The 26,267-nt window shown below is 40.8% G+C and overlaps 1 pseudogene across 1 annotated transcript; it reads right to left on the bottom strand.

The window, feature by feature from the left end:
• Positions 1-8,432: 8,432 nt before the first annotated feature.
• On the bottom strand, positions 8,433-25,440 carry LOC113019241 (uncharacterized; annotated as a pseudogene). Its single transcript, XR_013903053.1, has 3 exons — positions 24,992-25,440; positions 11,289-11,366; positions 8,433-9,331 (listed from the first exon to the last, which is right to left on the bottom strand). The product of XR_013903053.1 is annotated as an uncharacterized LOC113019241 (transcript).
• Between the last annotated feature and the right edge of the window lie 827 nt (positions 25,441-26,267).

Genomic DNA, 26,267 nt, shown 5'->3' with positions numbered 1-26,267 from the left:
TTTTTTAATTGTAACATCAAATCAGACTAAATGTTTATTTTTTTTAGATTGATAAATATAAAAAACATATTTGTTAACTTTAAGAGTAAAGAGAGAAACTGTCTGTATTTCTTAATTGTAAATGGCACCAAATTGTATTCAAAATTGAGCCACACTTATGGAGCTCCACAGTTCTTTTCCTGGTGTTTTGGTTGACATCTCTTGATGTTCCCATGTCACAGAAACAGGCTCTGTGTTTTGCCTTATATGCATCCACAGCTGTGCCACTAATTTACTCACATGGACTCTACTAACCTGTCAGAAGCTTCTTCAGCTCAGAATGGAATCGTCTGGAGTTTTCTTATTAATTAAAAATAAACTTAGTGTACATGTACTCCTACATTTGATGAAAGTGATGATAAATAGACAGCTCTGTCTCTCTTTATTCTGACATTTAACTCATTCAAAAGATGTTTCAATATTTATCTAAAACAAAAGTTTACTCTAAATTGATGTTGTACAGTAAAAATATTTTATGTTTTCCCCCTAAAGTGTAAATATCTGGTTACAAATGTGAATATCCTGCTGCGTACTGAAATCCCTCTTGTTTTGCATAGAAATATACTGAACAACATACAAAGCATAATATATAAAATAACATTTACCTGAGTTTTTTCTTTGAAAGAAGCCTCTAATGTCCATTCTTATATTTCAGTACATAACTGAAACCGATTTAGTCGGGGAGGGTAAGAACTGAAAATATGAAATAAACACACATGTAAGCTAAGACTCTCTAAAGAAACAGCATTGTTGTTGTTCGGCTTTTCATTTCGCCATTTGTTGATTCACTTGAAGAGCAAGTAACGTAATATTGGTCAAGTGATCAGTTTGATATCAATCTTTCGTGATACACCGTCATATTTACATTATTTGTACAGTAAGAATGATTTGCTTTGGTACCTGCTCAAACTTAAGCTCTCCTTAGTATGGCTGGCTCCGTTTCTCCAACAGTGCACTCACAGGCAGCAGCTGCCCCGCCCCCTCGCTCAGTCGCTTAGTGCCTGAGCTCGGATCATACCAATATCAGGGGGGATTCACGCACAGTCGTAAATTCCCACAGTGCACTATGTGCTTCGAATATTGTGTGTAGTAGTGATGGTAAATTTGATTCTTTTTACTGAATCGAGTTTTAATGAGTCACTCACCAAAGTGAATCGGCTGTTTTGAGTCATTTGATTCACTGAGTCAGTTGACCAGAGAGTGCAAAAAAATTTACATTTTCACCCAAACTTAATTTGTTTCTCTTTTCATGTAAATCCCACTGCTAAGATGAATGATTCTAAAAAAAACCACAAAAAAACCCCAACTATTTTATAGAGCAAAAAAAGCGCAAAAACATTTCTAAAATTAAGCAATTTCCTATCAAAATTGCTTAATAAACATTTATTTTTGTTTATTTTTATTTTATTAGTATTTTCCTTAAATGTGTTAAATATATATTTTCTCATCTAAATGTCGACTGAGCTGTGAGCCAGGGGGCGGTAATGCGCCTTAACATTGGTTGCCAACCAAGAAGAAGAAGAAGATGCGAGCCAGGAGGGAGGGGGTGAGTGAGTGATTCGTTCGCTCGTTCTATGATTCAGGACAGGAGGGAGGGGGTGAGCGAGTCCTGAGTGATTCGCTTAAGCTTACGATTCAGCACAGGAGGGAGGGGGTTACTGAGTTCTGAGTGATTTGCTTAGGCTTACGATTCAACACAGGAAGGGAGGGGGTGAGTAGCTCAAATGTGTTGTTAGCATGTTAGCAGAGCAATGCTACTCTGAACCGAGGAGTTATTTTCTTGATGTGAACTTCTACTCAGGGTTTTTTCTTCCAGTTCAGAGCAGAAATGCTTTTGTTAAGAAACTGGCTGTTGTCCCCCCCCGCAATTTTAATTATAAGCTAGATATATTTCTACTAATGGAATTAGTTTGCTAACAGCAACAGGGATGAGTCAGTGAGTCAGTTGGGCTTGTGAATCATGATTCACGAGTCAGTAAAGTGATTCTCGAGTATTGAACGATTCGTTCACGAATCGAACATCACTAGTGTGTGTGTATTTTTGTCCTAGATTGTCTGACGCAGCAGTTAGGGGCAAACTCTATGTCCAAGTTTGTCTTTGCACAAGCAGTGCAGAAATGGCTCCGATACGCCCCAGATCGTTTGGGTGGTGCAGGACGCACATCATGCATCCCCATCCCAGAGTAAAAAATTACAAACTTCTGTGAAACATATAAATGTAAATCGGAAACTGTCTTTTAATAAAGTATTTAGCAAACGAAACATACCTATTGACCTTTTTTGTTTATTATTTATTGCGGATCATCTATACGGATGTGGCGGTTAACTGAACCGTGTTTCCCCAGGTGTTAGTTAGCCCTTTTATGATTACTGCGTTTGGGATTTTAATTGCCTCTTTAAGTACTACGTCCATTTTGTCAAACTAGGTTTTGATTGTTTCTTATCGTTGTAATACTTAATAAGATGAGTTTCATGCAGTTTCAAATCAAATCAAATCACTTTTATTGTCACATCACATGTGCAGGCACACTGGCACAGCACATGCGAGTGAAATTCTTGTGTGCGAGCCCCACAAGCAACAGAGATGTGCAAACACAACAACACAAACGGGCAAAATACAAGAATGGCCAACCTGAAACTAATAAATATATGTACAATATATAATAGTGTATGCATTTCTGGATGTGTATACTAAATATTTTCCTACGTGTGTGTGTGTGTGTGTGTGTGTGTGTATACACATTTTTACAAATTAAATAGTAAAAAAAAATAAAAAAAAAATAAAAAAATAAAATAAAAATAATAATAATAATAATAATAAAATATATAAAATATACAGAGTTGAATATGTGCAAAACAAGTGGCATTTATATACAGTGTGGAGTGCATAATGTTGAAGTTCCAGTAGTGAAGCTGAGGTGTCTATGACGTGTTCAGCAGTCTGATGGCCTGATGGAAAAAGCTGTCTCTCAGTCTGCTGGTACGGGACCGGATGCTGCAGAACCTCCTTCCTGATGGAAGCAGTCTGAACAGTTTATGGCTGGGGTGACTGGAGTCCTTGATGATCCTCCCCGCTTTCCTCAGGCACCGCTTCCTGTAGATGTCTTGGAGGGAGGGAAGCTCACCTCCAATTATCTGTTCAGAACACCGCACTACTCGCTGGAGAGCTTTGCAGTTGTAGGCGGTGCTGTTGCCATACCAGGTGGTGATGCATCCAGTGAGGATGCTCTCAATGGCACAGTGATAGAAGGTCCTGAGGATGCGGGGGCTCATGCCAAATCTTTTCAGTCTCCTGAGAAAGAAGAGGCGCTGCTGCGCCTTCTTCACTGTTTTGTTTGTGTGTACTGACCACGTAAGATCCTCAGCCAGATGTACTCCAAGGAACCGGAAGCTACTCACTCTCTCCACAGCAGCGCCGTTGATGGTGATGGGGGTGTGTACTTCTCTGCACCTCCGGAAGTCCACTATCAACTCCTTTGTCTTTGCGACGTTGAGGGTGAGATGGTTGTCTTGACACCAGTGGGTCAGGGCGCTGACCTCCTCCCTGTAAGCCGTCTCATCACCGTTGGTGATAAGACCCACCACTGTAGTGTCGTCCGCAAACTTCACAATGATGTTGGAGCTGTTAGTGGCTGTGCAGTCGTAGGTGTAGAGTGAGTACAGGAGAGGGCTCAGTACACACCCCTGTGGAGCACCAGTGTTCAGTGTGATGGAGGATGAGGTGATGCTGCCCAGTCTGACCACCTGGCGTCTGTCAGACAGGAAGCTAAGGATCCAGCTGCAGAGGGAGCTGCTCAGTCCTAGATCCTGCAGTTTCCTGTCCAGCTTCGAGGGAACGATGGTATTGAATGCTGAGCTGTAATCTACAAACAGCATTCTCACATACGTGTCTCTCTTCTCCAGGTGTGACAGGGCAGTGTGTAGTGTCAGGGCTATGGCATCATCAGTGGACCTGTTGTGGCGGTATGCAAACTGTAGAGGGTCCAGTGAGTCGGGTAGTGCAGAGCAGATGAAGTCCCTGACCAGCTTCTCAAAGCATTTGCTTACGATGGGGGTCAGGGCTACAGGTCGCCAGTCATTCAATGAGGAGATGGTGGAGGATTTCACAATAACTCCTGGCTGGCTCGCCAACTTGTAATACTGATGTGCGTGTTTCGAATACTCCCAGATCAAAAAAAAGAGTATGTCACCCAAATTTGACACCAAAGAGCTCAAAGATTTGGCCCAGTAGGTTCGGCTATGTACAGGAGAGGCGAACTGAATGAGACTCAGACAACCGCGAGTTTTGAAAAATAACCGGAATTGTATTTTTCTTCTCAATTAGAAACAACAGGACATTATGACAAACATACAAAACATTTACAAATGAAATTATTCCCTTTCGGTACCAGTACTCTCTTAATAATATCTTTTGGCAAAATCACAGTAATCACTCGATGGGAAAGAAATCTTACCTGGGTGCACCCTTTCTAGAAGTACAGTTCACATCCAACAATGAACCACAATTTCAATCATCAGCATATAAATGTTAACACTTATTTGCATTTTCACAGACTTCGTTTACTGGAGGGCTATTTCCGACCGCTCACACTCACTTTTGTCCACATTCATGGAATGTACAGAGTCCGTAAAACGTGTCCTTAAAACCACCTGCCCGTGAGTCCAGGGGGATGTGTGTGAAGAAGGGGGACTACGAGTACAAAATGGCGTGGTGTGTTTCTGTTTTGTTGCATCTGGCCTACCACACTCTGATGTGCAGGACAGAACAAAGTCATTTGATCCTTCAACGGGGTTGGCTCGCCATCAATTTCAGGATCCGTTGGAATGCACCAAGAAGATACAAACCAAAGAAACAAAAAAAACCAAAACCAAACAAAAAAAACCCTGACCGATCTCAGAATTAGAAAGACTAGATATATTTCTACTAATGGAATTAGTTTGCTAACAGCAACAGGGATGAGTCAGTGAGTCAGTTGGGCTTGTGAATCATGATTCACGAGTCAGTAAAGTGATTCTCGAGTATTGAACGATTCGTTCACGAATCGAACATCACTAGTGTGTGTGTATTTTTGTCCTAGATTGTCTGACGCAGCAGTTAGGGGCAAACTCTATGTCCAAGTTTGTCTTTGCACAAGCAGTGCAGAAATGGCTCCGATACGCCCCAGATCGTTTGGGTGGTGCAGGACGCACATCATGCATCCCCATCCCAGAGTAAAAAATTACAAACTTCTGTGAAACATATAAATGTAAATCGGAAACTGTCTTTTAATAAAGTATTTAGCAAACGAAACATGCCTATTGACCTTTTTTTGTTTATTTTTTTTCTGTTACATCACATGCAATGCTTTCTTATTTTAGGATATTAATATTGACATGATACATTGTGAGACATTTGTTTGTTTTTTATAAAGGGTGTCCAATTTGAGGAATAAGTACAATGTGTGTTTAGGTGGTTTAAGTATTGATGGAAACATACTGTAGTTTAGTATTGGTTAAAATACCTATGAAGAAAGGTAGATTTCCAATCATGATTTAACTGTTGTTTTAATAAAAGGCAACTGTGCGAAAGAGGTGGAAAATCAACACCATAGCTCAACAGTGTTTCAATATCAGAATCTGACATTGTTTCAATATCAACAGTATTAGAAAACATAACGTTGAATCAATGTCAGGTTTCAACATTGATTCAACATCAAAACCTGACGTTGTTTCAACGTTAAAAAAGGGTGCAAGAGTGACGTTAGGTCAACGTCACACGTCAACGTTGATTCAATGACATCGCCTGATATTGACTCAACATAGTTTCAATGTTTCCTTGCTATCTGGGTCACCACTCCGCAGTCTTCCCCCCCAGCCCACATCATAATGCCCTGCCCAGCTTCCGGCACCTTTCGTCACTCCGGCAGAACACACAAACCGACACAGCTTTGCGATCTCTCCAGCATGCAGAGTCTGATGTCGAGGCCTTCCCTATCCGGTCGTTAAGTCTGACGTCACTAGTCGTGTCTGGGCCTAAACTCCGCTGCAGGTCCATATAGCAAACGATCACTATGGCATTACTGAGAGTTGAAAAACTGTCTAAAGTCTTTCATCTTTAATAAAATGCTCAGTGTAACACTGATGTGCGTGTTTCGAATACTCCCAGATCAAAAAAAAAGAGTATGTCACCCAAATTTGACACCAAAGAGCTCAAAGATTTGGCCCAGTGGGTTCGGCTACGTACAGGAGAGGCGAACTGAATGAGACTCAGACAACCGCGAGTTTTGAAAAATAACCGGAATTGTATTTTTCTTCTCAATTAGAAACAACAGGACATTATGACAAACATACAAAACATTTACAAATGAAATTATTCCCTTTCGGTACCAGTACTCTCTTAATAATACCTTTTGGCAAAATCACAGTAATCACTCGATGGGAAAGAAATCTTACCTGGGTGCACCCTTTCTAGAAGTACAGTTCACATCCAACAATGAACCACAATTTCAATCATCAGCATATAAATGTTAACACTTATTTGCATTTTCACAGACTTCGTTTACAAATAGCAACAGTTAATCAGCTGGAGGGCTATTTCCGACCGCTCACACTCACTTTTGTCCACATTCATGGAATGTACAGAGTCCGTAAAACGTGTCCTTAAAACCACCCGCCCATGAGTCCAGGGGGATGTGTGAAGAAGGGGGACTACGAGTACAAAATGTACTATTTGTAATATTTGTAAATTACACAGCTACTTTCTCGCCTTAAAACATGTTAAAAGTTTATTTTGTGGCCCAGAAAGATTAATAAGAGTAATTTTCAAACTTAGTAGCGGCCGCCATGGCCGCCATGGCCGCATTATTGTCAGCTGAAATTTGACTGGGCCGCGCTATGAATTCTGGGTTATGGTTTGCCACGAAGCACACATCCGACCCATCCTTCAAATTCGGGGAAATGAAAGACGCATTTGTCAGCTGCATTTGAAGGAGTCGACGAATTGGGACAGCCTTCGTCGCCTGGCTGTGATGTAATCGGCCTTCAAATGCGGCCTCCGGAGGATGCTGCCGACGTTTTGGGACACAGCTTCAGTCTCTCACTGAAGCTGTGTCATGGAGTGGGTGGGAAGTATTATCCATGACTGTCTTTATCTTGAACAACATCTGCCTTCAGACACCACCCTAACGGAGTCCAACATTACTGGCCTTGTGGATCAGTTTATTTAGTCTGTTGGCATCTGTGACCCTCAACCTGCTGCCCCAGCTTGCAACAGCATAGAGCAGTGGTCCCCAACCTTTTTTGCGCCACGCACCAGTTTATGGTAAATGGTAAATGGCCTGTATTTTATATAGCGCTTTACTAGTCCCTAAGGACCCCAAAGCGCTTTACACATCCAGTCATCCACCCATTCACACATACATTCACACACTGGTGATGGCAAGCTACATTGTAGGATTATAATGGCTGTTTGTACAAAATTTGAAAACTATGCATACTCTCTCTCTTCATAGATAGATAGATGCGTGTGTTTATGTTTATCTGGCTAAATTCGATATGGTTCCAGCAACAGTTTTTACAGTAAGATATGTTTTATATGCATGTACAATCTTTAATATACATATATACACATGAAAACATACATATATGTTATCTGTGGGTGTGGGGCAGAGAGGGTGTTCGCCCAGGGCACCAAACAGGCTAGGACTGCCACTGCTGACAAAACACAGAATGTGAAAAAGAGGGGAGGCATGATAACAGAACCTAAAGACTAGAAATGACAAATATTAGATCAAGCAGAAAAACAATTAAAAGAACATAAATAGAAATAAACATCAAATATTACAATATACAATACAATACGAAAGAAATTCCACAAATTCAATACACGCTACAATTGCAGTGTGAACAATCTGATTTTTTAAAATGTTTACATAGAATTGGCCGCATTTCAGCACTGACCAATAAAAAAATTAATTAACTCCAGTGTGGATTAGTTGATGATTTTTTAAAGTATCCATGCGACGAAAACCCTTTCCACACTGACAACAGACAAATGGTTTAATGCCAGTGTGGATGGCCTGATGTTCTTTCAAGGAACTCATGCAGCTAAAAGATTTTCCACACTGATCACAGCTGAATGGTTTCAATCCAATGTGGAGGAGATGATGTTTTTTTAAGTTTCTACGCCGAGTAAATGATTTTCCACACTGATCACAGCTGAATGGTTTAATTCCAGTGTGGATGAGCTGATGTTGTTTTAAATTTGTAATATGAGTAAAAGCCTTTCCACACTGACCACAGACAAATGATTTAATTCCAGTGTGGATGAGAAGATGATCTTTTAAGCTTTTACTATGAGTAAAAGACTTTCCACACAGATCACAGGTGAATGGTTTATCTGTAGTATGGATGAGCTGATGTTCTTTTAAACAGTTACTATGAGTAAAAAACTTTCCACACTGATCGCAGCTGAATGGTTTAAATCCAGTGTGGATGAGTTGATGTTTTTTTAAGCTGCCACTCTGAGTGAAAGTCTTTCCACACTGATCGCAGCTGAATGGTTTAATGCCAGTGTGGATGAGCTGATGTTGTTTTAAGTTGCCATTTTCAGTAAAAGCCTTTCCACATTGATCACAGCTAAATGGTTTTAATCCAGTGTGGATGAGTTGATGTTTTTTTAAGCTGCTATTCTGAGTGAAAGTCTTTCCACACTGATCGCAGCTGAATGGTTTAATGCCAGTGTGGATGAGTTGATGTTTTTTTAAGCTGCTATTCTGAGTGAAAGTCTTTCCACACTGATCGCAGCTGAATGGTTTAATGCCAGTGTGGACGAGCTGATGTTGTTTTAAGTTGCCATTTTCAGTAAAAGCCTTTCCACACTGATCACAGCTAAATGGTTTAAATCCAGTGTGGAGAAGCTGGTGTTTTTTTAACTTGCTATTTTGGTTGAAAGCCTGTCCACACTGCTCGCAGCTGAATGGTTTAATGCCAGTGTGGACGAGCTGATGTCTTTTTAAGTTGCCATTCTCGGTGAAAGTCTTTCCACACTGATCACAGCTGAATGGTTTAATGCCAGTGTGGAGAAGCTGGTGTTGTTTTAAGCTGCTATTATGAGTAAAAGCCTTTCCACACTGATTGCACATGAAGCTTCTGTCTCCACTGTCAATGCGCTGGCGTCTTCTGGCCTTCTTCATAGTGATGAAAGTCTTCTCCACAGGGATCACAACTCATTCATCTGTACTTGCTGGCATTGGTTGGTTTTTGTTGAGGTCATAAATTTGGAGAGGTTTCAGCACACTTCCCCTTCTTTTGCCTATGATGACAAAGAACTAAAACAGTGACATGCACTTCACAAAACCTATTTAGTGTACATATACATACATATATCTATACTAGGGCTGCCACAAACGATTATTTTGATAGTCGACTAGTCACCGATTATTTATGCGATTAGTCGACTAATCAGATCATCATCCACTGGACGTAAAACGTACAGCTTATTGCACCAGCAGCATCTGCTCTTATATAACTATCATTAGCTTACAGCTTTAAGCTTTTAAGGTGCTAACTAAAAATAAAGACAAGATGATAGTTTATTCAGTTTTAATGAAATTTGCAGATTGTTTCGGTAAAGTTTAATAAACTCCTTGCTATCTAAAATATAACAGGACACCGGAGTATATTCTCCAGCATCTCACACTTCTGATAATCAGCTGTCTGCTTGACGTTCATTCAGCTGTGTAAAAACTATAACTTTAATCTCAGCCAATCCGATTTGCTCAGGAACAAATAAAATACAAAAAAAAAAAAAAAGCCAAACAACAACATTTTTAATTTATCTAAGTGACTCATATATATTTAACCTGAGTAGCGAAAGACGGCGGTGGGTTTGAAAACAATTTGCCGGGAGTCCGGTGTTCTAACGGCGCTAGTGACCTAGCCCCCGGCTAGCTATCGAGCTAGTGGGTAACAGACGTCTCCGAAAACGTCGGAGCGCTTTTGAAAATATGTGGTGTCCTGATAAACTGAGCCGATATTTGAGGTTTACACAGCTACATTCTCGTCTGAAAATATGTTAAACGTTTATTTTGTGACCCAGAAAGAATAATAAAAGTAATATTAAAACTAACTAGCTACCGCCATTGTTGGAAACTAAGCTGGGCCGCGCTATGAATTCTGGGACACAGCTGCTTCTTCTTCTTCGGGGTTTAACGGCAGCTGGCATCCTTGTACATGCAGTGCTGCCATCTTCTGTTTCAGTCCGTTATTACACTCTTAAATCCTGCTACTTATTCCTGCGTCTTTTGTGATCTTACAAAACTTCAAACGACACGTCGACTATTAAATCAGTCGTCGACGATTTTGATAGTCGACGTAATCGTGACTAGTCGACAAATCGTGGCAGCCCTAATCTATACACACACACACACACACACACACACACAGTGTGAAAAATAGTAATCAATACAAGGGATGGCTATTTTAAAGAATCTAACATTTTTAAGAATCTAAAATCTGAGTATGTTTTGAGTTATTTAACATTTTTTTGTCTCCTAATTCCATATGTGTTCATTTGGAGTTTTGATGGTTTCAATTAGAATCTATAATGTAAAAAGTCATTATAAAACAGAAAAATCATGAGAAGGTGTGTCTAACCATTAGACCTGTGGCTTAGTCAGCCTGGCTACAGAGCTGTTCCTGTTTTCCTCATTTACTAAGATTTCATAACTTTATAGAGGGCTTTTTCTTGTTCAGGTCAAAAGAAGCATGAATTAGTCTTCAGTGTAGGTGTACTTATAAGTTCTTCCAGGGAGTCAAACTTCTCTGGTTTGTTGCCTTCTTTTTCAGAGCAGCCAAAGTGTGCAGAGGATGTAATACTATTTACAAAATACGCTATCAGAGATTATCAGAGGAAATAAAGCACAACTGTGTATCAGCTGTGAAAAATGTATCATGTGCAACACTAGAACATATTAATAGATACTTTATTATACAACATGTAGAGTGTGTAAAGGTTAAAAAAAAATCCAGGACCAAAAACTGATCCTTGAGAAGCTTATTTTCGGGAGGGTTAAAAACGGCTAATTTCATCCATCCATTGATTTAATGTAAGCAGGTTGAGAACATTATTTTTCTTCAGCAGTGATTTGTCTCTCATTTGGGATAAGCAGGCAAAATGTCACTGTGTACAGAATTAGATGTTATTATTATTATTAAAATAACAACCAATTAATGTCTGTAGAATAATGTTGGCGATTTTTCTTTGTCACCTTCAGTGAAGAACCAATGTTTCTGACTACAGGTGCTGAGATGCTCCTCCTGCAGACTCTTCGCCTGCTGCCAGTCGCCTGTGACAGCAAAAAGATTTTTATATTTAAGCCAGTTAAATTTATTGTATTATTATAAGGCACTACTGCAGACCATTGTATTGTGTAGCATTATTGTGCCTCGTACTAACATCACAAACCTCAGAATCAGAAAAACCTTATTAATCCCAGAGGAAAACTAAGTTTTCATAGCAGGAAATATACAACAAACAACATGCACTCACTGAGTGTAGAAACAGAGTTATGATGGATAAATACTGGATAGTAGGAACAAAAAGAAGGGGGGGGAGGGGGGCGCTTATGAAGACAGCTGCTACAACAGCCTGTGTTCCAGATCTACTGGCGTTTAGATCAACTGGCGTTGGTCGAACAGATGTGTGACAGTCTTGCGTTTCAGGAGCTGCTACCGACAAACCAGCAAAAGAAAAAAAAAAAAAAAAAAAAAGCCAAATGTCTTGATGTTGTTGAACAACAAAATGTTTAAAAATGTGGCGAGTTTACCTGGTGATATCCTCATGTGCGACGCGATCGCGAAAACAGCAAACAAGTAATACCACGCCGATGTTGTTTACGGGACGGCAAGAGTAAACGATCGGGAGACTCTTGTCGTCGTTATCGTTCTCCTCGTATGGTTTATTTCTCCGGTTTCAGCGTTTTTGCTCCACAACTACAGCGAGCAGTTTACTTTATGCACTAACATGGAGTCGAGTCAACCAGCGCCACCTCTGGCCAAGTGCCACAGCCTACAGCCAGATCAACTTGTGACACACATCTGCACCACGTCTGAATTCGTTTCATGCACAACACATTTGTACTAGGGCTGCCACGATTGGTCGACTAGTCACGATTACGTCGACTATCAAACTCGTCGACGACTAATTTAATAGTCGACGCGTCGTTTGAAGCTTTGTAAGATCCTGAAAGACGCAGGACTAAGTAGTAGGATTTAAGAGTGTAATAACGGACTGAAACAGAAGATGGCAGCACTGCATGTACAAGGATGCCAGCTGCCGTTAAACGCCGAAGAAGAAGAAACTGTCCCAGAATTCATAGCGCGGCCCAGCTCAGTTTCCAACAATGGCGGCACCTAGTTCGTTTTAATATTACTCTTATTATTCTTTCTGGGTCACAAAATAGACGTTTAACATATTTTCAGGCGAGAATGTAGCTGTGTAAACCTCAAATATCTGCTCAGTTTATCAAGACACCACATATTTTCAAAAGCGCTCCGACGTTTTCGGAGACGTCTGTTACCCACTAGCTCGATAGCGAGCCGGGGGCTAGGCTAACTAGAGCCATGAGAACACCGGACTTCCGGCAAATCGTTTTCAAACCCACCGCCGTCTTTCGCTACTCAGGTTAAACATGATATACAAGTCACTTAGAGAACTTAAAAATGTTATTGTTTGGCTTTTTTCAGTATTTTATTTGTTCCTGAGTAAATCGGATTGGCTGAGATTAAAGTTATAGTTTTTACACAGCTGAATAAACGTCAAGCAGACAGCTGATTATCAGAAGTGTGAGATGCTGGAGAATATACTCCGGTGTCCTGTTATATTTTAGATAGCAAGGAGTTTATTAAACTTCACTGAAACAATCTGCAAATTTCATTCAAATTTAATAAACTATCATCTTGTCTTTATTTTTAGTTAGCACATACCTTAAACACTTAAAGCTGTAAGCTAATGATAGTTATATAAGAGCAGATGCTGCTGGTGCAATAAGCTGTACGTTTTACGTCCAATGGATTCATGATCTGATTAGTCGACTAATCGCAAAAATAATCGGTGACTAGTCGACTATCAAAATAATCGTTTGTGGCAGCCCTAATTTGTACCCTTCAATTGTGTCTGTTTGTGCGTCATGCAAATAAACCTTTGAAATGAATGAAATGACCCTAATATTTCACTATTGTTGTAACATCACATGTCGTTAGCGTAGTCTGTCTGCGTCTTTTCTCTGCGAGCAAACATTTTAGAGTTGGTTGTTATATACAGTCTGTATAAGTGTGGTTAATCTAATAAACATTTGTAAGGAGATGGCAGTTACTGTGAATGTACAGCAGGTGATCAGTAATAAACAGTCAGACAATGACTCTGACAATCTCATTCAATCTTGCAGACTGAATGCACCTTCTGTGGAAAGTGGTACCACACAGTCTGTGTGGACTTCCCCTGTGCAGAAGGAGACTACAAATGTTGTGGGTGCTAAATAAACAGAAAAAAGTGATCCCTGTTGTCTTTGCTTACTGATTGTTTTTAGTGTTGACAATCCACATTGCTGGGATTGCATCTTTCAACATGTTTGTGGGTAGATTTGGATGTACCAGGGGTTAGTGCAGCCACTCAGCCTCTACTCAATGTGATCATAGCAGCAGGTGCAGATGTGTCACAAGTTAATCTAGTAGTAGGCTGTGGCACTTGGCCACAGGTGGCAGTAGTGGACTGACCTCCATTTGAAACTGGTCCAGCTGCTGTGTGATAGTGGATCTGCTACAAATTGAAGATCATAAGCAAGTTTTGGAAATGAACCCTTGTATTATGTTGAAGAACAAAAAAATGACATTGATTTTGTTGCGGGTCACTTGGTGTTCGCTTGCTCTGCGGTAGAGTATCACTTCCTGTTCCTGCTCAAACACAGTGGTGTTTCTGAGTAGCTTATTTGCCTAGCAATTTAATTAACAACTTTTAAATACATTCTTCTTTCATAGTATAATCTTCACGTGCTTCATCCGAAGCACACTTTCTGTGTACTCACTACCTAATTTATAGCCAAAGTATTCACTCACTGTCTCTGTACTGTCTCGCTAGCTTAGCTTAGCTCGTAGCTGACTCATTAGCACCATGGCTACTTCACCTGTCCCTCCTGCACTTTCTTGCTCATTGTGTCAGATGTTTAGTTACTCCTCGGCCTCCTTTAGCAGTAATGATATCTGTAACAAATGTAGCATATTTGCAGCTCTGGAGGCCAGGATTACTGAATTGGAGACTCGGCTTCGCACCCTTCATTCACCCGTAGCTAGCCAGGCCCCTGTAGCTGGTGCAGCCGAAGATAGCGTAGGCCCCGCTAGCTGTTCCCCGGCAGATCCCAAGCAGCTGGGGGAAAGAGGGCGGCTGGGTCACGGTGAGGAGGAAGCATAGTCCTAAACAGAAGTCCCAGGTACACCACCAACCCGTTCATGTGTTTAATCGTTTTTCCCCACTCGGCGACACACCCGCCGGGGGTCAAACTCTGGTAGTTGGCGATTCTGTTCTCAGACATGTGAAGCTAGAGACACTGGCAACCATAGTCAATTGTCTTCCAGGGGCCAGAGCAGGCGACAATGAAGGAAATTTAAAACTGCTGGCTAAGGGTAAACGTAAATTCAGTAAAATCATAATTCACGTCGGCAGTAATGACACCCGGTTACGCCAATCGGAGGTCACTAAAATCAATATTGAATCGGTGTGCAACTTTGCCAAAACAATGTCGGACTCTGTAGTTTTCTCTGGTCCCCTCCCCAATCAGACCAGGAGTGACATGTTTAGCCGCATGTTCTCCTTAAATTGCTGGCTGTCTGAGTGGTGTCCCAGAAACGATGTGGGCTTCATAGATAATTGGCAAACCTTCTGGAGGAAACCTGGTCTTGTTAGGAGAGACGGCATCCATCCCACTTTGGATGGAGCAGCTCTCATTTCTAGAAATATGGACAAATTTATAAACAAACAACTTAAACATAAACAATTACAAAGAAAGAACAATACAGTATCCACATCTGAACCAAAGAGTAAAACAGTGAAATGTGGATTATTAAATATTAGGTCTCTCTCCTCCAAGTCTTTGTTAGTACATGACTTAATAATTGATCAACAAATCGATTTACTCTGCCTTACAGAAACCTGGTTGCAGCAGGATGATTATGTTAGTTTAAATGAATCAACACCCTCGAGTCATTCTAACTACCAGAAATCTCGAAGCACAGGCCGAGGGGGCGGTGTGGCAGCAATTTTTCCACACCAGCCTATTAATTAATGAAAGACCAAGACAGACTTTTAATTCATTTGAAAGCCTGATGCTTAACATTGTCCACCCCAGCTGTAAAACTCAGAAACCAGTCTTACTTGTTATCATCTATCGTCCACCTGGGCCTTACACAGAGTTTCGGTCTGATTTCTCAGACTTTATATCTAATTTAGTTCTGAGCTCAGATAAAATAATTATTGTGGGTGATTTTAACATCCATGTAGATGCTAAAAATGACAGCCTCAACATGGCATTTAATCTGTTATTAGACTCAATTGGTTTCTCTCAAAATGTAAAAGAACCCACCCACCACTTTAATCACACTCTAGATCTTGTTTTAACATATGGCATAGAACCTGAACATTTAACCGTGTTTCCTGAAAACCCTCTCCTGTCTGATCATTTCCTGATAACATTTACATTTACAATAATTGATTACACAGCAGTGGAGAGTAGACGTTTATCAGAGTAGATGTCTTTCTGAAAGCGCTGTAACTAAGTTTAAGAATATAATCCACCCACTGTTATCATCTCCAATGCCCTGTACCAACACAGCAGAGCAGCTATCTGAACGCTACCCCAACAGAGGTCGATTATCTTGTTAATAATTTCAACTCCTCACTACGTACGACTCTGGATACTGTAGCTCCTGTGAAAACTAAGGTCTCTAATCAGAAGTACCTGACTCCGTGGTATAATTCTCAAACACGTACCCTAAAGCAGATGACTCGTAATCTGGAGAGGAAATGGTGTGTCACAAATCTAGAAGATCATCATTTAGCCTGGAGAAATAGTTTGCTGCTTTATAAGAAAGCCCTCCGCAAAGCCAGAACATCTTACTATTTGTTATGGCCCTAGCTGGGCCTCCTGATACTGCCCTTGTGTGGGCGTGGTGTTTTTCTACGCCTCCTCCTCTTTTGCTCCACCCCTCTGTCTCTCTCTTGCTCTCTCTCTCTCCCCAGGACACAGCTGCTGCTCATTGGACTCACTTACCACCTGGGCCCAGTCAGCAATCACCTCTCTGAGGTCATATAAGCTGGGGATGAGCTGTGAGCAGGGTGTGGGGTGTCTCTGCTTGGTGTGTAGGTAGCCTGCCTGAAGTGTGGAGTTGTGGAAGCAGTATAGCTGCTTTACGTGAGTAGTGTGGGCTTGTGGGCCTTGGCAGCAGTAAAGCCAGCTACTGTTAGTGACAGGGTGAGCTTGTGGGCCCCTGGAAGTGCCTCCTCGTGGTGTGGAGTTTTTGTTTGGTTGTTGTGTTCTTTGTTGTTGCCACCTTTTTTCGGCATGTTATTGGTAATACGGCGTTGCCGGCTCCTTATGTTATGATTATCTACAATAAAGACTATGTTATTTACTAAGAACACCTGTCTGTTTTCCTTTCATTCTGTTCTGGACTCATTTGTTACTGGTCCCCTCACTCACATGCCTAGACCCCTTTGGGGGGGACGTAACACTATTCATCACTGACTGAAGAAAATAAGAACAACCCCAGGTTTCTCTTCAGCACTGTAGACAGGCTGACAAAAAGCCAGAGCTCTTTTGAGCCAACCACCCCTTTAACGTTAACTAGTAATGACTTCATGAACTACTTCACAAATAAAAGTTTTATCATTAGAGAAAAAATTACCAATAATCATCCCACAGATGTAATATTATCTACAGCTGCTCTTAGTACCATTGATGTTAAGTTAGACTCTTCTTCTCCATTTGATCTTTCTGAGTTAACTTCAATAATTACTTCCTCCAAACCATCAACGGGTCTTTTAGACCCCATTCCTACAAAACTGCTCAAAGAAGTCCTGCCATTAATTAATTCTTCGATCTTAAATATGATCAACCTATCTCTAATAATCGGCTATTTACCACAGGCCTTCAAGCTGGCTGTAGTTAAACCTTTACTCAAAAAGCCATCTCTAGACCCAGCAGTCTTAGCTAATTACAGGCCAATCTCCAACCTTCCTTTCATATCAAAAATCCTTGAAAGAGTAGTTGTCAAACAGCTAACAGATCATCTGCAGAGGAATGGTTTATTTGAAGAGTTTCAGTCAGGTTTCAGAGCTCATCACAGCACAGAAACAGCTTTAGTGAAGGTTACAAATGATTTTCTTATGGCCTCTGACAGTGGACTCATCTCTGTGCTTGTCCTGCTAGACCTTAGCGCAGCATTCGATACTGTTGACCATAATATCCTATTAGAGCGATTAGAACATGCTGTAGGTATTACAGGTACTGCACTGCAGTGGTTTGTATCATATCTATCTAATAGACTCCAATTTGTGCATGTAAATGGAGAGTCCTCTTCACACACTGAGGTTAATTATGGAGTTCCACAGGGTTCAGTGCTAGGACCAATTCTGTTTACATTATACATGCTTCCCTTAGGCAGTATCATTAGAAGACATAGCATTAGGGCTGAACGATATATCGCATTTGCGATAATATCGTGACATGATCAAGTGCAATTTTCTAACCGCAAAGGCTGCGATTATACTGCGATTATAAGGCTGTCCAAATTACTACCATATCCCAGAATTCATAGCGCGGCCCAGCCAAACTCCAGTTTCCAGCAATGGCGGCCGCTACTAAGTTTTAAAATTACTCATACTAATCTTTCTGGGTCACAAAATAAACTTTTAACATATTTTCAGGCGAGAAAGTAGTTGTGTAAACATCAAATATCTGCTCGGTTTATCAAGATATCCCATATTTGCAAAAGTGCTTCGACGTTTTCAGAGGCGTCTGCTACCCACCAGCTCGACAGCTAGCCGGGAGCTCGAGGATTACTGATGCGGCCGAGAACGGCACAACTCCCGGCACATCATTTTCAGATCACCGCGGAGTTTCGCTGCTCGGGTTAAATGTAATATATAAGTCACTTAGACAACCTAAAAATGTTATTGTTGGGCTTTTTTCAGTGTTTTGTTTGTTCGTGAGTAAATCGGTTTGGCTGAGATTAAAGTTATTAGATTAGATAAAATAAAACTTTATTAATCCCCCGGGTGGGTTCCTCCTTGGTTTTCACACAGCTGACTAAACGTCAAACAGAAAACTTATTAAACAGAAGTATGAGACAGTCGAGAATTTACACCAGTGTCTGGTCATATTTTAGATAGCAAGAAGCAGACGGCCGAGTTTATTAAACTCCACCGAGACAGCGGTGACGCTAATCAGAAGGCTAGACCGTCCAATTTCACGCCTTTAAACTTTGTATTTTTTATTTATTAGTTTTATTTATTTAATATTATTTTTTAATTGAATGACTGTCTAGTAGTTCACAGATGTCGAAAAACTGAGTGTGGTAAAGCCACTGATTTTTTTTATGTATATTTCTGCAATCTGCACATTGTACTGACTTTCATTTTAATGTTTACACCAGGGTTCCTTGCCAGCACTTTATGCTCAGATGTTTGTAAGCTAAAAATAAACTATTGTGTATGTTCAAATATACTGTTGTGATTGAAGAAGTTAAATAAAAATGTCAGTCATCAATTCATGCATCACCTCATGTCATCATAACAGAGGTCTGTCTTCCAGGAAAGAACAGTTTAAAATTAATGTAATATAGTATTGGCCATACTATATGATGTATTGCTTGTCTTTGTTTAATAATACAGAAGACAAAGACCTTAAAAAATAATCGCATATCGCATCGCAATCGCAATATTGGGGCAAAAAATCGCAATTAGATTATTTTCCATAATCGTTCAGCCCTACATAGCATACATTTTCACTGCTATGCAGATGACACCCAGCTCTATCTATCCATGAAGCCAGATAACACACACCAATTACCGTATTTTCACGACCATAAGGCGCACTTAAAAGTCTTAGATTTTCTTCAAAAAGTACAGCGCGCCCTATAGCGCAGTGCGCCCTGTGTGTTGTAAGGAGGACGTAGTAGAGAACACCATGAGAACGCTAAAGGGTGAAGTGTGGGCGCAACCCTGAAAATGGCAAAGAGACACGCTTATGAAGCACAGTTTAAACTGAAGGCCATCAGCTACGCGGAGGAACATGGAAATCGAGCAGCGGCGAGAGAATTTAAGATTAACGAATCGATGGTTCGCAAATGGAGGAAGCTAGAAAACAAGCTCCGGCAGGTCAAGAAAACGCAGCTGAGTTTCCGCGGACATAAGGCGAGGTGGCCCGAGTTGGAGGAAAGACTCGAGCGGTGGATCATCGAGCAAAGAACGAGCGGGAGAAGCGTTTCGACGGTCACCATTCGGCTAAAAGCAGTTTCACTTTCACTTTTCATGAAACTGTGCCATTTTTCCATCCGGACCAGGACTACGGTAGCGCAGCAACTTCCAGCGGATTATAAGGAAAAGCTGGCCATCTTCCGCTCCTACTGCAGCAAACACATCGGGGACAAAAACATCCAGCCCAGCCACATCACAAACATGGACGAGGTCCCGCTCACTTTTGATATCCCGGTGAGTCACACTGTGGAGAAGAAGGGGACCAGCACGCTAGCGATACGCACAACGGGGCACGAAAAGTCTTCTTTTACTGTTGTGCTTGGCTGCCATGCTAATGGACAGAAACTGCCGCCTATGGTGATTTTTAAGAGAAAGACTTTGCCTAAAGAGAAGTTTCCAGCAGGAATCATCATTAAGGCAAATGAAAAGGGCTGGATGGATGAGGAAATGATGAAAGAGTGGCTGAGGGAGGTGTATGTAAGGAGACCAGGTGTTTTTTTTTTTTTTCCACGCATCACCATCGCTCTTAATTTGTGACTCTATGCGTGCCCATCTCACAGCCGATGTGAAAAAACTAGTGAAACAAATGAACTGTGAGCTTGCTGTCATTCCGGGAGGCCTGACAAAGGAACTCCAACCGCTGGACATCGGTGTGAACCGCCCGTTCAAAGTAAGGCTGCGAGCGGCCTGGGAGCGATGGATGACCGATGGAGACCACAGTTTCACCAAGAGTGGAAGGCAGCGCCGGGCGAGTTACGCCACAATTTGCGAATGGATTGTAGATGCTTGGGCTAACATGTCTGCTGGCACTGTTGTTCAAGCTTTCGCAAAAGCCGGCATCATTTCCGAGGAGCCGCACGGCACGGAAAGTGACTCTGACGGTGAAGAAAGTGAACCTGGCATGTTTGATGGAGATTTAGCGCAGCTGTTCAATTCAGACACAGAGGATGAGGACTTCCATGGGTTTGATGATAAAAATGTGAGTACCAAACTTCGTTTTGCTCCTGCTTTATTTTTAAATACGCACACTTGTATGCTTGTGTGTTGTTGATGATGACGATTACTGGTAATAAAAATGTGAGTAAGGTATCGAACTCAGGTTTGCTCCCGCTTTATTTTTAAATACGCATACGGTACTTGTATGCGCCCTATGATCCAGTGCGCCTTATGTGTGTGTTAAATACAGTAATGGCACACATAACTGAGACTGCGCCTTTTAGTACAGTGCGTCTTATGGTCGTGAAAATACGGTAGTTAAACTGCAGGAATGTCTTAAAGACATAAAGACCTGGATGGCCGCTAACTTTCTGCTTCTTAATTCAGATAAAACTGAGGTTATTGTACTCGGCCCTGAAAATCTTAGAAATATGGTATCGAACCAGATTCTTACCCTGGATGGCATTACCTTGGCCTCCAACAACGCTGTGAGGAACCTTGGAGTCATTTTTGACCAGGACATGTCCTTCAATGCACATATTAAACAAATATGTAAGACTGCGTTCTTCCATTTGCACAACATCTCTAAAATTAGAAATATCCTGTCTCAGAGTGACGCTGAAAAACTAGTTCATGCATTTATTACTTCCAGGCTGGACTACTGTAATTCATTATTATCAGGATGTCCTAAAAACTCACTGAAAAGCCTTCAGCTAATCCAAAATGCTGCAGCAAGAGTACTGACAGGGACTAGAAAGACAGAGCATATTTCTCCTGTTTTGGCTTCCCTTCATTGGCTTCCTGTTAAATCCAGAATTGAATTCAAAATCCTGCTCCTCACATACAAGGTCTTAAATAATCAGGCCCCATCTTATCTTAATGACCTTGTAGTACCATATCACCCTATTAGAGCACTTCGTTCTCGCTCTGCAGGCCTACTTGTTGTTCCTAGAGTATTTAAAAGTAGAATGGGAGGGAGAGCCTTCAGTTTTCAGGCCCCTCTTCTGTGGAACCAGCTTCCAGTTTGGATTCAGGAGACAGACACTATCTCTACTTTTAAGATTAGGCTTAAAACTTTCCTTTTTGCTAAAGCATATAGTTAGGGCTGGACCAGGTGACCCTGAATCCTCCCTTAGTTATGCTGCAATAGATGTAGGCTGCCGGGGGATTCCCATGATGCATTGAGTTTTTCCTTTCCAGTCACCTTTCTCACTCACTATGTATTAACAGACCTCTCTGCATTGAATCATATCTGTTATTAATCTCTGTCTCTCTTCCACAGCATATCTTTATCCTGTCTTCCTTCTCTCACCCCAACCGGTCTCAGCAGATGGCCGCCCCTCCCTGAGCCTGGTTCTGCCGGAGGTTTCTTCCTGTTAAAAGGGAGTTTTTCCTTCCCACTGTTGCCAAAATGCTTGCTCATAGGGGGTCATATGATTGTTGGGTTTTTCTCTGTATCTATGAAGCGCCTTGAGGCGACTTTTGTTGTGATTTGGCGCTATATAAATAAAATTGAATTGAATTTTGACCCGTACTGTGTAAATCCACTCAGAATTGTCAAAAAACTGCAATAAAACAATAGCAACTTTACTTCCCATCAGATAAACATGTAGAACACAGACATACAACTGTTAGACTTTCCATAACTATTTTAGGTACAATTTGGTTTTTCATTCTTACAAACACATTTCTTTTGAACTTGCCCAACGTTCTCAGTTTTTCAATGCTCAACATTTTCAATTTTGTCCACATGATGGACAGAATGTAACTGTGTGCTTTCTGCAGATGTACTTCTTGCATTTCTCACAAAAAGTGCTTGTTTTCAAACAGGAATCTTCCTAACTAAGATTTAAAACAAAAGATTCTACGTCTCCTCCAGTCTCACAAACAGATGACAAACCAAGCGACACACCTGAGTCACTGACTTTCTTAAATCCACTCACTCTCACTGGCTATGTTTATTACTAATCACTGTGTAACTGCTGTGAATTCACAGTAACTGCCGTCTCCTTACAAATGTTCATTAGATTAACCACACTTATACAGACTGTATATAACTACCAACTCCCAAGTCATGTTGATGGATTGCCTATATTGGCTGGAAATATTAATTTCCAGGGAAAAGACACAGGCAGACTCTGCTTACAGGATGTGATGCGACAACACTAATGAAATATTGATGTGTCATATTTGTCCAAGGTGTATTTCATTGTTATGGGAAAAGAGAATATTAAAATCATGATGACCAATTGGAGTGGTGATTTCTATGACTTTGTGTATATAATTTGGAATTTTGTACAAATGTAGGCCAATAAGGAATATATGATATCATTTCATTCTTTTCAAAGGTTTATTTGCATGACGCACAAACAGACACAATTGAAGGGTACAAATGTGTTGTGCATGAAACGAATTCAGACGTGGTGCAGATGTGTGTCACAAGTTGATCTGGCTGTAGGCTGTGGCACTTGGCCAGAGGTGGCGCTGGTTGACTCGACTCCATGTTAGTGCATAAAGTAAACTGCTCGCTGTAGTTGTGGAGCAAAAACGCTGAGACCGGAGAAATAAAACGTGCGAGGGGAACGATAACAACGACAAGAGTCTCCCGATCGTTTACTCTTGCTGTCCCGTGAACAACATCGGCATGGTATTACTTGTTTGCTGTTTTCGCGATCGCGTCGCGCATGAGGATATCACCAGGTAAACTCGCCACATTTTTAAACATTTTGTTGTTCAACAGCATCAAGACTGACGGAGTGTGTTTGAGATAACCTCACAAGTGTCACAGGTGACACATTTGGCGTTTTTTTGCTGGTTTGTCGGTAGCAGCTCCTGAAACGCAAGACTGTCACACAACTGTTCGACCAACGCCAGTTGATCTAAACGCCAGTAGATCTGGAACACCTGCCGTTAGATCAGCGCCATCTTAAAAGACATTACTGGTGGTGATTCTGTATGGGCTCAAAATATGGTCATAAATATTTTGTACTTGTAAAAAAGATGTGTGTGTGCGTAAAAAAGATGTGTGTGTGGACTTAGAAAAAAAAACCCCTGCAAGTTACAAGTACGGATTTTGACCCTATTTTTCTTTCTTTCATCTGATTGGTCAATGTCATGTCAATCACAAATGTAACAATCCAATCAGAGAACAGATGGGTTTGGCTGTTGGAGGGGCGCTTTTATGAACTGCAGGTCCTTGAAGGGTGATACAGTTTGAAGCTGGAGGATCGCTATATAAATATCCAATAGCAGGTAGGTCCCCTAACTTTCAGTAGCTGTTGAAAGGATAAAGTTGTGGTATATCAGTGGTTAGAAATACCATTATTACTTTAGGATTAGTTTAACACAAAGTCAGGGCCGACCCAGGACCATTGCTGTGAGTCACAGTGCGCAGCATAAAAGTCCTTTCACCTCGGACACAGGATGTGCTGCTAATGCTAACTGCTAACTAAAAGCAAAGGATCCAGAATTTGTTACGCTGGCTGCTGGGCTCTGTGGGTTTTTGCAGCAGCTCTACCTGTACTAGATGCACCTGCTCCTTGTCTTTTCTATCTCTGACTTTATGTCCTCTACAAGAGTTTGTTTTTTTTGCTGCTTCTTCAAATGTTCAATAAAAACATGTATGCTAATTCATAACGAAGAAAGCTTTGTAATGAAGACTGTCATTTCCAAAACACTGCCCGCCCCCACCCCGCGGTCCGCAGCGCTGTTGAAAAGGCTGTGGAAGTCCCTGTATTAAACACGTAGTCCTGTGACACAAAAATCACCAAACTCGGACGACCACAGACTGTTTTCCTTCGTGGTGATGAAGGAAAACGCTGGGTTGGCATGTAAAAGGGCATTTATTCCCTTCAAAGACCTGCAGTTCAAAAAAAGTGCCCCTCTGACAGCCAAACCCATCTGTTCTCTGATTGGATTGTTACATTTGTGATTGACATGACATTGACCAATCAGATGAAGGGAAGAAAAATAGGGTCAAAATCCGTACTTGTAACTTGCAGGGTTTTTTTTTTTCTAAGTCCACACACAAATCTTTTTTTACACACACACACACAAATCTTTTTTTATACACACACAAATCTTTTTTACGCACACACAAATTCTTTTTACACATACAAATCTTTTTTACGCACACACAAATCTTTTTTTACACATACAAATCTTTTTTTACGCACACACAAATCTTTTTTTTACACATACAAATCTTTTTTACAAGTACAAAATATTTATGACCACATTTTGAGCCCATAATTCTGTTATTAATTGTGGAATCTGTTGTATTCTATCCACCTCATCAAATCATAATACTCAGTACAACATCTTCATTTGAAGGAAAACAAATAGCTGAACACAAATGATTAAAAAAAAATAAGGTCCTGCTGGAAGCTCCAAGCAGACAAAATGACAGGGGCTGAACAGAACGTACAGCCGAAAACAAAATTAGCTAAGAGAAAGAAACCCTGTAGACAGTTATTGATTTAGTAAGCTATATAATTATAATGTACTCACTCTGGATCTCCTCTCAGAATAACCCGAACTAAAGATCCCCCAGCGGAGGAGGCCGGCTTTGTAGTTGGACTAGGAGAGAGACCAAGCTGTCCGAGCTACGAGAGCCTATATCTTTCCAATCACGTATGAGAAACATAAACGTGATCTGCCGGAGACCAGAAGGGCAGCAGTAAGAAAGCTCAGCACAGTCACACTATATTTGTCACACCACAAAAGTCTCCGTCGTAGATAACAAGTATGATGACTGTGGCTATAATCATTACTCGGTAAGTCTACTTTCCGCTGTGTGCACGCGCAGTACTTCGTCTTCTTCTTTGTGGTTTGTCGGCGGTTGGCAATAACGACTCATTACCGCCACCAACTGGTAGTGATGTGTCCTGTGTGTCAAAGCTTCGAAGCGTGTGTCGGCTAATCTTGGGGGAGTTTTTGTAAAGCGCGTATCGAGGCTTTCTTTGATTACGTATGCAGTGACGTTCAAGGCCTCGCGGGCAGCCCGTACCATGTGACTGATTCAGGAACTGGCTCGCCGGTTCGCGCCAGATTCGAAATAAAATTGGCGTCAAAACACAGCTGATTTCCCCCATCACATTGTGTTGTGGAATTAGATTACGTACGTGCTACATAGATACTTGAGCATTTCATCGTCGATAGAACCAGCAAGGTAGAGATTTTTTTAATCTCCTCTCTCCTTATCTCATCTGTTCTTATAAAGTATGCACACAGTAATACATATCCCAAATGATAAGTACCATAATAAAAATAAACAACATGACTGACTTTAATTATCCATAAAATCATCACATTCTCTGTAAGATTAAGGTCAACTATTGAATGGTGTATATTTTAAAGACTTTAAAACAAAGTTAACGCTGAAAGTACTAACATCACTTTTTTTTTTTTGGACAATTTCTGGACGATTCTAGCACCAGTTTTTTACAGAACGTTGTGTGAAATCAAGGAAAATATGGAACGCCAGGACTGCCATAATGAATTAATTAAATACACCATTAAATCATTAGTTAAATGTGTCAATATTTAATTAAAATTGGAATTAATTAATTAAATAAATAGTTATGACACATGTAATTAATTAATTATTGACACATTTAATTAATTATTTATGTAATTCACATTTTAATTAATTATTGACACATTTAATTAATTAATTATTGACACATTTAATTAATTATTTAATGGTGTATTTAATTAATTCATTATGGCAGTCCTGGCGTTCCATACGAAAAGGGCAGACTTCGATCAAATATGAATTCTGAAA

The sequence above is a fragment of the Astatotilapia calliptera genome, chromosome 3, assembly GCF_964374335.1.
Source record: "Astatotilapia calliptera chromosome 3, fAstCal68.1, whole genome shotgun sequence".
In the NCBI taxonomy this organism is placed as follows: Eukaryota; Metazoa; Chordata; class Actinopteri; order Cichliformes; family Cichlidae; genus Astatotilapia; species Astatotilapia calliptera.
This window is presented reverse-complemented; position numbering and strand designations above follow the sequence as displayed.